Genomic DNA, 13,622 nt, shown 5'->3' with positions numbered 1-13,622 from the left:
ACACACACACACACACACACACACACACACACACACACACACACACAAACCTGAAGCTTAGGACAGTGTCTCCTCTACACTGGAGGCAGAGCACAACTTTAAACTAAAATAAAACTCAAGAAATAGGCTAGGAAAATGAGCAAAAAAAAAAAAAAAAAAAAAAAAAGAACCTGAATACAGAAAGCTACTATGGTGACGGGGAAGATCAAAACACAAACTCAGAAGACAATAAAATAAAAACAGCTACATCCAAAACAAAACAAAAAAAGTGTATTGGTCTCAGGCCCCAAAAGAATTCGTGTGGAAGAGATCAAAAATGATGTTCAAAATCAAATAAGAGAGGTAGAGGAAAAACTGGGAAAAGAAATGACAATGATGGGAAAAAATGGTGAAAAAAGTCCAACAGCTTGGTAAAGGTGGCAAAAAAAAAAAAATTCTTAAGAACATAACACCTAAAAAACAGAAAAGTCAAGTGGTAAAAGAGATACACAAATCTACTGAAGAGAAGAACTCCTTAAAAACCAAGTTCAAATCCAGCCTCAGAAACTTGACACTTACTAGTTGTGTGACCCTGGGCACGTCACTTAACCCCAATTGCCTCATCAAAAAAAAAAGAAAGAAAGAAAGAAAGAAAGAAAAAGAAAAAAAAATTGGTCAAATGGAAAAAGTGGTACAAAAATTCACTGAAGAGAACAACTCCTTAATAAAGCAGAACTGGCCAAATAGAAAAAGAGGTACAAAAGCTCAATGAAGAAAATCATTCCTTAAAATTAGAATGTGGCAAGTGGAAACTAATCACTCCATGAGACATTAAGAAACAAACAAACAAAATCAAAAGAATAAAAAAAATAGAAGAAAATGCGAAATATCTCATTAGAAAAACAACTGATCTGGAAAAAAAGACCACGGACAGATCATTTAAGAATTATTGGACTACCTGAGAGCCATGATTCAAAAAAAAAAAAAAAAAAAAGAGCCTAGACATCATCTTTTAAGAAATTATCAAGGAAAATTGTCCTGATATCCTAGAACCAGAAGGTAAAATAGAACTTAAAAGAATCCAGTGATCATTTTCTGAAAGAAATCCCCAAAAGGAATCCCAGGAATATTACAGCCAAATTCCAGAGTTCCCAGGTCAAGGAGAAAGTATCATAAGCAGCCACAAAGAAACAATTCTAATATAATAGAGCTGCAGTCAGGATAATGCAAGGTTTGGCAGATTCCACCTTAAAGGCTTGGAATAGGATATTCTAGATGGCAAAGGTGCTAAGATTACAACAAGGAATCACCTACCGGCAAAACTGAGTACAATCCTTCAGGGGAAAATGCACATTCAATGAAATAGGGGACTTTCAATCATTCCTAAGGAAAAGACCAGAACTGAATAGAAAATCTGACTTTCAAACACAAGACTCAAGAGAAGCATAAAATGGTAAACAGGAAAGAGAAATCATAAGGAATTCTACAAGGTTACACTGTTTCTATTCCTCCATGGGAAAATGATACTTGTAACTCTTAAGAACTTTCTCATTAGGGCAGTTAGGAATATACATAGACAGGCGTACAGGTGTGAGGGGAATATGATGGGATGATATATAAAAATTTAAGGGGTAAGAAAGAAGAATAAAAAAGGGAAAAGCAGGAAGTGAGAGGTAGAATGAAGTAAATTATTTCACACAAAAGAGGCTCAAAAGAGTTTTTATAGTGGAGGGAAAGATGTGGGGTGGTGACAGACAAAACTTGAATCTAACTCTCATCAGAATTGGCTTAAAGAGGGAATAACAAATACACTCAGTTGGGCACAGAAATCTATCTTACTCTATAGGAGAAGGGATAAGGGGGGCAGTGAAGGGGGAGATAATAGAAGGGAGGGCAGATTGGGGGAGGCAGTGGCCAGAAGCAAAACACTTTTGAAGAGGGAAAGGGTAAAAGGAATAGGATGGAGAAAGATACACAGTAATCATAACTGTGGGGAAAATTTATAGCTAGTTTCTCTATTAAAGGTCTCATTTCTCAAATATATAGAGAACTGAGTAGAGTTTATAAGAATACCAGTTATTCCCCAATTGACAAATGGTCAAAAGATATGAACAGGCAGTTTTCAGACAAAGAAATCAAAACTATCTATAGTCATATAAAAAAATGCTCTAAATCACTATGGATTAGAGAAATGCAAATTAAAACAACTCTGAGGTACCACCTCACACCTATCAAATTGGCCAACATGACCAAAAAGGAAAATGACAAATGTAAGAGGAGATGTGGGAAAATTGGATTGGTGGAGTTGTGAACTAATCCAACCATTCTGGGAGCAATTTGGAACTATGCCCAAAGGGCTAGAAAACTGTGGATACCCTTTGACTCAGTGACACCACTATGAGGTCTGTAAAAGAGACCAAAGAAAAAGGAAAAGGACCTATATGCACAAAAATATTTATAGCAGCTCTTTTTGTGGTGGCAAGGAATTGGAAATTCAGGAGATGCCATTCATTTGGGGAATGGCTAAACAAGTTGTGGTATATGATTGTGATGGAATACTACTGCACTATAAGAAATGATGGGCAGAATGCATTCAGAAAAACCTGGAAAGACTTCTATGAAATGATGCAAAGTGAAGTGGGCAGAACCAGAACACCATACACACTAACAGCAATACTGTACAATGATCAGTTGTGAATGACTTAGCTAGTCTCAGCAATACAATGATTGAAGACAATCGTGAAGGACTTAGGATGAAAAATGCTGTGCACTTCCAGAGGAAAAACTGATGGTGTCTACAGATTGAAGCCTATTTTTTTAAAACTTTTTTTTTGAGGGGAGGGGTGGTCTGTTTTCTTTTACAATGTGACTAATATGAAATGTTTTGTATGATTTCACATATACAATCTATATCAAATTGCTTGCCTTCTCAATGAGGACGGAGGGGAGGGAGAGAATTTGGAACTCAAAAAAAAATTTTTTTAAATGAATGTTAAAATTTTTTTTACATGTAATTGGAAAGAAAGAAAACATTAAGAAAAAAAAATAAAATGTAGGTTTATAAAAGTCCTGGGAACACCAAAGAATGAACAAATATGTGAAAGTTTATGTATGCGGGAGGGGTCCACCATCATCACAGCTTTTTTTCTAGATGATTCATTGTTTTTTTCATGCCAGCAAACACCCCCCCCCTCCCCGCCCTCACACACAGCAAGGGGATACTTGCACACACATAACCACTAACCCCTCCACCCCTCTCAGGTCTTCTTTGGGTCTTAAAAGTGATGCTACTGGTATATTCTGTGTAAGAATGCTACTTGGAAAGTCTGGACAAAATGACAATCCCCTTGTTCTAAGCCTATCTACACAGCATAGAAAACAGCAGCACCTATGTTTAATATGATTGTACGTGTATAACCTCCATCGGACTGCTTGTTGTCTTGTGGAACAGAGAGGGGAGGGAGAAAAATTTAGAACTCAAAATCTTATAAAAAATGAAGGTTGAAAACTATCTTTATATGTAATTGGAAAAAATAAAATACAGTAAGTGGGGGGAGAAAGAAAACAGCGGCGCCCTTGCACCTCCCCCCTTGACTGAGCCTCTGAACCAACTTGGTTTCATCAGCACATATGCCACTGAAATGAAAATACCATAGACTAAAGTCTCTCCAGCTGGATACGCACAAAATCTTGACCAATTAAGTCTGATTTATTTCCTTAAGACCAAACTAGGGGGGAAAGCAGCACTGCGGTAGCTCCATAGAAAAGCAGCGCAGATGGTCTACCAGGTACAGCAGGGACTAGTGTCTGACTCCCAGGCACACGGGGTCATCGGGTTTCACGGGAGCCTTCTTTAGTTACTATAGATACGTTGTGCAGTTCCATAATAGATCACTTTTCCAAAGAGGAGCTCTTCTCATCCCTCAGCCCCTCACTAACACTGAGGGCTTTATGGCGGAGTTCAAGAAAAGACTTAAGTTCCAAATTCTACTATGACCCAATTCTGGACAACTCAAAGTCGGCTTCCTCCCAACTAGATCCCAGCTATATAAGCCTGTGGTAGCACAGGATTAATACAAAAATTCAATATTTCATACAGTCATAGGCACACATTGTACATGTATACACATACCACACATAGATACTTACAGTATGTGTTTCTAGCCTCAAATGGCTGAGTGCTGGACCTGGAGTCTGGAAGACATGAATCCAAATCCAGACCCAGAAACTTCCTAGTTATGTGACTTTGGCCAAGTCACTTGTTCGCCTCAGTTTACTCAACTACAAAAAGGGGATAATAACAGCATCTACCTCCCAGGGTTGTTATGAGGATCAAATGAGATAATATTTGCACAGTGCCTGGCACACAGTATTTGTAGGCACTTAAGTATTTATCAGGTCCTTACTTTTTTTAATGGCACAATCTGTTGGGAACTCACCAACACTTCTATCAAGTGCCACACAGAACCTCAGAGTTGCAAGGGATCTCACAGACCACCTAAACCACCTGCTACCAAACTGAGAATGCTTTCTACAAAGCGGCATATTCTACCTTTTGACCTTTGCTCTAACTTCCGGAATCACAGGGCACAGATAGAGGGCTATAAAGGACCCAGCAAGGTCATCCCCTTCAGCCCCTCATATTACAGACTGGGCCCAGAGAGGTTAAGTAAGTGCTCACAGTCTCAGGGACAGTAAACAGCTGAGCCAGCGATTCAAACCCAGACTCTATGACTCTAAACGCAGAATTCTCTCCACTCTGTTATATACAGTCAGTCTGCTATTAACTGAGTTTCAAAATGGCAAATTTGTTCTAATGTGATTATTACATTAGGGAATAATACACCTATTATATTAGATATATTAAGGAAGGTTTTGGGCTTAACAGGAATTTTGAGTTTCCTTCTGCCCAGCCAGAAAGCGGCAAACAGCATCACCACACAACTGACAAGAGGCAGCATCCCCCTCCCACAAGCAAATTTCAGGTCTTGGTCAAGGTCAAGGTGGTGCAGGAGAAGCCTGGCCAGCAGCCCTCTCCTCATCCCCACTGTCCTCTGAGCAGCTGCCAATGCCCCAGGGATTGAGGCGTGGCTTACTGGAGGCTTTACAGATTTCTTCCCCATTTGACAGGAGTGAAACCTTTTTTTGATATGTCACTGACAAAGTTTTTGAGCTCTGGGCCCCAAGCTCATTTTCAGTTTTTATACATGCCATGCAGTCCTTTTGGGAATACACAACAGGCCCAACTCCCCCAAGGAAAACAACTGGAATAAAAGTCTGGGAATCAAAAAAATCTGGAAGCTACTGATAGTCTACTGACTAGATTTATTAAGTGCCTACTGTGTTCTAAACATTGTGTAACGTGTTGGGGATGCTGAAAGGAGACAGGAGGCCTCCACAGGGCACCCAGCGCTGTTCAGAGGTGAAACCAAGCAGAGCTAATGGGAAATGAAGTTAGCTGGAAAATTCTGAAACCATTATAAAGGGAGGCTTTGGGAAGAGCTTACTGCTTCCCCTTCCAATCAGAGGGAAGAGGCGGCTAATGGTGCTGAGGAAGTGATGAGTATCAAAACTGAATCACTCTTCAAGATGCTGAGATTTCAGGTAATGAGCTTATCCTGAGGGAGGTAGGATGTTCCAAGAAGAGAAGCTGATGGGAAACGAAGTCAAGACTGAGATGGAAGTCACGGCTAAAAGAACACAAAACAGCACTGGGTACAGACACCAGGGGCACCGCATGGGAAATCTCCTTCCTAAGTGACACTGAACCATTCAGGACTAGTCTTGGTGCCTGGTCATTCAACCAGAGCTGCATGTAATGGGACTATCTCCAAAAAAGGAAATGAGGCAAGGGGTGGCCTAACCTGTTTTGGATAAAGCTGGCTGGCTCACTGTGATCAAGGGTTCCTCTTCTCCATGTTCACTTAGCATTCCCTTAATAATAAGTTCTAGAGTTTTACTAGGAATCTAGGTCAGGCTCACAGGCCTCGAGTTGCAGAGATTCTATTCCTTTCCTGTTTGAAAAAAAACAACAAAATCCCATGCTATCTGCCATCATCTGGTCCTGCATCCACCTTTCCTGTTCTCTACCATCTTTCTACAAAATGCCAGTGGCTCAGTAATCCCATAAAGATGAATCAGTCTATGCCCAATGACCTGAATGCACCAAGGTGCCCACCAGTCATCAGGCAGCCAACCAGCATTAAGTGCACGCTATGTGGCAGGCACTGTGCTAAGAGCTAGGCACAGAAAGAAAGGCAAGACAGTCCTTTCCCTCAAGGAGCTCCTGGCCTAATGTGGAGGACACACCCAAACAAACATATACAAAGGCATTGTACTCAGGATGAAAAGGGAACAGTCAACAGCAGGAAGTCACCAGAATGAGAGCCTGGGCTTCACCTTCTCCTTAGTCAATCAACAAACATTTATCAAGCATCCACTTGGTGCCAGGCATTTTCCTTCCAATCCACTACCATTCTCCTTGGCAGAGAAAACAGCAACAAAATCCCTCAAGCGGTGCTGCCTTTCCCTGTGTCCTGGCCATCCGGTCCCTGCCCTCTTCTCTTTTCCAAACCAGAGCAACATGGTTCCTTCTTCATCCTGCTCAAGGTGTTCCCCTGGTCTCATCTGGAACCTTTGTGTTCTTGGCACTTGTTACCAAGTATGCCAGGTTTTCATCTTCCACTACCTGCCCTTATGTCTGTAATGGGCCTAATCTCTTCACAGCCGAAACATGCCCAAAACGTAAGTGGTTAAAGGATATGAACAGTTTCAAAACAGAAATGTTGTTTGTCAACAACCATATCAAAGACTGCTCCAAAACACGCATAAGAAAAGTACAAATGGAAACAACTGAGGGAATAACTCCTATCTGACAAACTGGTAAAGATGACAAAGACAGAAATAACCAATGCTGGAGGACTTAAGAGGGTGGCAGGCACCCAGGTGCCCGTGGAGGATCTGTGAAGTGTCAACCACTCTAGAAAATTAACTTGGAATGATGTAAGAATTGATGCTGAACTCTTCCCACCTCTGACCCAAGGATCCCACTGGGCACATCCTATGAAAGACTCAGAGCCTTACACAAGTGGCCGCTAAGTGGAGGAACCTTCCTGCCATCCCTGTGATTTCATTTGTGCTGGGACTTCCCAGGTGAGGAAATTCTCTACCAAGGCAGATTTGCAAATGCTTTGAATGAGGCTCAGAACACTGCCTCAGGCATCTAGAGGATTAGCCTCTACCGTGCTGGGGCAGACAAAACCCTACCTGGTCAGAGGCAGGACTTAAACCCAGAGCTTGCTGACTGAGGCCAGACCTATCCTTTAGACCAGAGGTTCCCAAACTTATTTGGCCTACTGCCTCCCTTTAAAAAAAATTACTCACGATATGCTTGCCTGCCAACACTTGCTTGTTAAGACCTGTTGGCGGACTTGACCACTGATCAGTTATAACTTGCATTTTGTGTATTTATTTAGAGAATAATGTAATCCCCATGACTTTTAACTCCGTTACACAACAGATGAAACATGTACAAATGGTTTTTCAAAATTTTCTTCTCTTCTTTTCTTATGCTTCCACCACCCCCTTATTTTTATTCAATTGCACCAAAGGCTACTATCGTGCCCCCCCCATTGTTCCAGAACCCCCCAGGAGAAGGTATTCCCCACTTTGGAAACCTCTGCTCTAGACTGAGGAAAAGTTGAACAAATTGCTGTAAATGAATAGAACATCATTACACCATAAGAAAGGATGAATATGAGTAACTTTGAGGCTCAATCACATACACAGATGCACAGTGATGTAAGCAGAACCATGAATACAAAATACACAATGACAATAACATAAATGGAAAGTTCGTTAAAATGAAACCAAAGGTTGAGTAACTAACTCTCGGTATTGAGCTCTGAGAAGAAATAAGGAAATGGATGTCCCTTGGGGGTGGGAGGGCTCTAGGGGCAGAACAGGGCATACACCTTCAGACCTGGTCACTATGTCAGCAGGTTCTGCTACAGGGATGTCTCATTAGATGGGTGGGAGGAAGGAGGGAAAGGTATATGGGAAATAACTGATGCAGAGGGGTCAGACTTGGGGTATGGCCCTGGAAAAGCCCTGGATCTCTCAAAGAAATTCTCTTAAGAGTCTAAGTTGCAGGGGCAATTAGGTGATGCAGTGGACAGTGCTCTGGCCTTAGAGTCAGGAGGACCTGAGTTCAAATCCGACCCCAGACACTTGACACTTACTGTGTGACCCTGGGCAAGTCATTTAACCTCAATTGCCCCCCCCCCAAAAAAGAGTCTAAGCTGCAGAGAAAGTGCAAGGAAGCACTAGCAGTGGGATTTTCCTCACCAGGGTATGACCTATACCAGAGGTGTCAAACTCAGAGAAAAGTAGTCATTTAAATGACTTAGAAAATCCTATATTAACATTAAATGTGCTTTATTATATTTTAATTTCTTAACTATTTTCCAATTACATTTTAATCTGTGCCCTCAGGGGCTTTTGACACCTCCAACTCATAGCAGAGAAATCACAGGTCTAGTTGCTACCCCTAAAAACAAAAAGTATCAATAAAGTTAATATAAAAATCAAATCAGGGAGCAGCTAGGTGGCGCAATAGATAGAGCACTGGCCCTGGAATAAGGAGGACCTGAATTCAAATGTGCCCTTAGACACTTGACACTTACAGTGTGACCCTGAGCAAATCACTTAACTCCATTGTCTAGCACCCCCTTCCCCCAAAAAATAGATGAAGCACTCCACAACGTCTTTATGAAATGCTTACTCCCCAACGGAAAAGATGGCACTGACTCTCGAGCTGCTCCCAGACTGCTGGGGGCCCCAACAGAGGTTTCAGCTGCAAATGAGCTGGAAAGGCAATGCTGGTCAGGGCAAAGCAGATGGGACTGGGTCTTCCTTAAATGCCGTTTGCACTGATGAGATGGCAGTATCATTTTTCTGGTGTTGCACCAAATCTTTGGGGGTGAGAACCTTTTTTGTGCATCTTCACGGGCTGTGCTTCTAAGAGTGCTAACAGTTCCCAATTACCTCCAGGATCAAACACCACCTCCTCCTCTAGGTGTCCCAAAGTCCTTCTCTCCCTCTCTCCTACCTGCCAGGCATATGCGTGTCCCACTGGGTGTCACTGTTCAGCCAAATGGATCTTACTGCTATCCTTCAAACACATTTCCTCATCTCCCTTCTGGGTGCCTTTGTATGGGAGACTCCCCTGGCCTAGGATGCCCTCCCTTCAACAACTCTTCCTCCCTCCCCCATTCTTCTGCCTCTAAGAATTCCCAGTACCCCTCAAAGCTCAGCTTAAACTCCAAGGGCCAGCCACCCCCCCCCCACTAGTCCCCTCATTTATGCCCCATCCCTAAAACCATCAGATGGTTTCTGCACTAGAATGCAAGTTCTTTGACAGCAGGCCTAGTTTTCTTCCATCTTTGAATCCCCAATACCTCACACAGTACTTCACAGGGTTCTTGCTGATGGGTTATTACTACATAAAGTTGTCGTGCCAGGGCTACGTTCTGCTTCCCCCACTTTCTCCTTTTACCCAAGTGCTCTCCAGTACATGCCTAATCACTCTCAGTTCCCGTTCTCTTCACCCCAAAGCTCCCCACCAGGCTCCCCAACTCTGGGCCCTGTGTCTCTCCAAAGGCATTGCCATCACCCCTTTGATACATCCTGTTTTTTCAGAATTCATCAGTTTAGTAAACTCGAGGCTTGAGTCTGGTGCTTCTGAACATGGTCTGCCCCATGGCAAGTTCTGAGGATGCCAGTCAGGTCGAGTGTGCCCCATTTGGAGTTCATCACCACCCATGGGCAGGCCTGGGGCTTCTTTTTTGCTGCCTGGGCCTTTCCTGTAAATGCTAAGTACGTCTGCTGCAGCTCTTTCTATTTCTATTCTGTGGCGACTCTAGGGTGAGCAGCTGCTTAGACAGAGGTTGGCCAGCTCTCACCTTCCCTTTTCATTTCACTTATAAGAGTTGATGCAAATATTTTTATCTAGCATTTATCAAGAGCCCATCATTCTTATATTTTAAAGCACAATCCAAAAATTCTTGTTTTGTCTTTCTGAATGGCTACCACTTGAATCGTTGTAGAAGATTCTGAAGATCATCTGGCGAGATAAGGTACAAGGTCCTTTCTTGAACTGAACTGCCAAGTATTCAAACTCTACTGCAGAGAGTGCAACTCTGATGGGCTGGCCACATTGTTCAAATGTCATACGTATGTTTGCCTAGAAGACTATGATGTGGAGAACTGGCACAAGGCAAGCACTCCCATGGAGGTAAGAAGAAGCAATACAAGGACACTCTAGAGGTCTCGCAAGGGAGATGCTGGCGAATGACTGCCCACATCAAAGAAAGTGTTGTGCTCTATGAGCAAAGCAGAATTGCAGCAGCTCAAAAGCAATGTGAGAGACACAAATCCAGAGACAGTTTCACTGCAAATATTCACGTGGACTACTGGTGACCAATCTGTGGTGGAGCCTTCCAAGCGTGCACGGGTCTGGTCAGCCACTGCCAGACATACCAGACCTTGACTCCAACACAGTGACGCCATCTTGGTCCCCTTGGAGAACGAAGGACAAGCAACCAATCAACGTTCACAACTGTGAGCACCAGCACCAAAGAAGTCAAGGCTGTCTGAAGCATCCTTTCTGGAATTTTAAAAAGCTCCATGTCTTAAGATTTTTCCTCTTTGGTAGGCTGAACTCCATGCCACAAAGGAAAATCACTCACTACATTCCACAACTCAAACTGACTCAAGTTTGCTAACTGAACAGAAGATAATTAGCCAAAGGAATAAATGACTGTCAGGAGTAACATCCATCCACACAAACAATGAGAACATCACTTGTAACACAAAAATCACAGTTCAAAGAGTTTGTAGAGTCACAGGAGTACTTACAATGCTTTATGCTCAGCTTACTGACTAGATAAATGTAGCATTGTTTCTTTTTCACAATTTAATTACAACCATAAAGCTAAGGGCACAACATTCACTGCGATAATTTATAAATCTTAACCTGAAATGTAACACAGGCAAATATCTGGCAGGAGGCTCTTTTACTGAATTATTTTTAGAACTACACACCCTTAAGTCGATTTAATGATAAGCAATATCAACATAGTGGTTTGTTTTTTTTTAAGTTTACACAGGACTTGAGGATTATGTTTATTGGAACTTAATATCCCTATGAGATAAGTACTTACTCCAGGTATTAACATCCCGTTTTAGAAGTGAGAAACTGATGCCTGGAGAAGTTCCTTGTCCTGTCTCTTTAAAAAGACAGGATTTGAACCTAGATTTTCCTGACTCCAAATCCAATCCTCTACATTCGCTCTGCCAGGCTGCCTCCCTGAGGAATTACTTTCAACAAGGAAATCATTTGCGACAGACAAGTTTCAATAAAATAAAGAACCTATCAGGTCAGTTTTTCTCTTAACTGAACTCTTAAAATGAATCTTACCATTTAAAAAAGGCATATAGAAACTAAAATCTTAGCTTAAAAACAAAAGCCATAATGTCAGCACCCCAGAAATGTATTTTAGGGTGTGGCACTGGAGTAGACATAAGAGCTCAGTCAGAAATCCGCGTTTCATGCAAAGGCGGGTCACGACGGTTCAGACAGCGAAGAGCCTGAGAAGATTGTCTAGTCTAACTCCATCCAGCCTTTAACAAATGAAGAAACTGAGGCCCAAACATATGAAGCAAGTGACTGAGCAAAGAATGGAACTCAAACCAAAAGCCGAGAGAGGGCTCCCTTTCCTCCACCCTTTGTTAGTCTCCTTATCTACTTCAATCCGGTGATGTTATCTAGGAGGGGTAACACCCTCAAAGGTTCAGGTAGCTGCCCAACTTCCCCCTCCCCTCTCCATTTCCTCCAAATCAGAAACAAACAGTACAGCCTACCCGCACCCAAAGCAACTACCACACAAAATCAGAAAATCCTTTTAGAAGACTGAACATGGATCAGCCTCCCCCAATCGCCCCGGATTTCAGCTTTAAAATTGCTGCCTTGGGGGCAGGGAGGAGGCCCTCCTGAGGGGCTCAGCCTCCAGAGGCAGAGAGGTACCCCACTGCCCACCTCGGTCACCGGAGAGGCAGCATCCCCCAGAACCTCCCCAGAGGGAGGGCGCCCAGGCCGGTCACCTCCTTCTCACCAGACTGCGCCCCTCTGGACCTCCCCAGGAGCCTCTCCGCCTTTGGCAGCTCCAGGGGCACAACACCACCTTTTCTTTTTCTAATTTGATTCCCCAGACGTAGGCTAGCTTAGTAAATGTTGTCACTGACCCTTAGTAGGCTCGGACGGAGTTGGGGGGGAGGCTGATGGGTCCCCGCGGCCGGCCCAGGGGGTCAAGGGGCTGGCTTGGAGTTCAGAGCCCTCTCAAACCCCGGTCTACCTCCCGCTCGCCAAAATATGGCATGTAATAGATGTCTCCGGTGTTCTGGTCTCCAGTAAAAAAGGAACTCCCGGAGGGCAGAGGGCTCGGTCTTCCAGAGGCGCGCACACACACAGACACACAGAGTCACAGACACACAGACACACAGAGTCACAGACACACAGACACACGCCGGCTTGATCTTCACTCTCCTCCCTGGGAGATCTTCCCCTGCCCCCATCCCCCCACCCCCAAAGGCGGATCGAGGATCGGCTCTTTCCTCCTCCCCTCCCCAGTCCCTGGCCAGCCTGGCACACAGCAGGTGCTTAATGGATGGCCGTTGCGGCTCTCCCCCGAACCCGCGCAGGAGGGGCGCCTTCTTCCTCCTCGGTCTCCCCACCCAGCTTGGTACACTGCAGGTGTTTCATAAATGGATACTGCGCCTCTCCCACCAGCCTCCCCAAAGGAGAGGCCCCCCTTTCCTCCTCGGTACCCCCAAGAGCCCGGTACACAGCAGGCGCTTAATGGAAGCTGCGGTTCTCCATTACCCTCCGAGAGGCCAGCCCCCTGGGAGCCCGGCACACAGCAGGAGCCTAATGAATGGACGCTGCGGCTCTCCCCCCAGCCAAAGGAGGGGCGCGCCTTTCCTCCCCCGCCTCCGCCTCCGCCCCCAGCCTGGCACACAGCAGGCGCCTAATGGATGGATGGATGGATGGATGCTACGGCTCTCCTCTCCATCCCCCGCCCCGCACACAGCAGGCGCCTAATGGATGCCCCGGCGCGGGCGGGGTGACCTTCGGGCCGCGCTCCCGAGGCCTGGACGGCCCGGCCCGGACACACCCACCGCCCGGAGCCCGGCGCCCCGCGAGCCCGCGCTCACCTGCAGCCGGCCGGGGAGCGGAGGCGGGCAAGCACGCACGGCCGGCCGGGGCGAGGCTGAGGCCGCCGCCGCTGCCGCTGCCGCCGCCGCCGCCGCTGCGGGGCCGGGACCGGGGCCGGACAGCTCGGGGCTCCTGCTGGCAGCTGCTGCCGCCGCCGCCGCCGCCGCCGTTGCCGATCACTTCCGGGGCGCGGGGGCCGGGGTCGCACCACCCGGGAAGGGGGCCCCCCAGCTCGGGAGCGACTTCCGGCGGAGCGCACACCCAATACCGGGACCAGGAGCCGGGCCCGGCTAGAGAACAATGATGGGAAACCCTGCTCGTCGCCCCGCCCGCGGTGGGGGGGATGGGGGGAGGTGGAGCGCCGGACCCG

At 45.4% G+C, this 13,622-nt stretch overlaps 1 protein-coding gene across 2 annotated transcripts in view; it reads right to left on the bottom strand.

Annotated features, from left to right (window-relative positions):
• Positions 1-13,304, bottom strand: part of RALA (RAS like proto-oncogene A) — a 56,843-nt gene extending 43,539 nt beyond the window's left edge. The window contains exon 1 of one of the 2 annotated variants that reach the window (XM_027835902.1): positions 13,252-13,304. The gene's annotated coding sequence lies outside the window, so the exon portion shown is untranslated. The remainder of the gene's footprint in view (positions 1-13,251) is intronic. The other variant, XM_027835903.1, reaches the window with a different exon arrangement.
• Between the last annotated feature and the right edge of the window lie 318 nt (positions 13,305-13,622).

The sequence above is a fragment of the Vombatus ursinus genome, unplaced genomic scaffold, assembly GCF_900497805.2.
Source record: "Vombatus ursinus unplaced genomic scaffold, bare-nosed wombat genome assembly UNPS02014817.1, whole genome shotgun sequence".
Taxonomy (NCBI): Eukaryota; Metazoa; Chordata; class Mammalia; order Diprotodontia; family Vombatidae; genus Vombatus; species Vombatus ursinus.
Note: the sequence above shows the minus strand (reverse complement) of the source record. Positions and strands in the feature narration are given on the sequence as shown.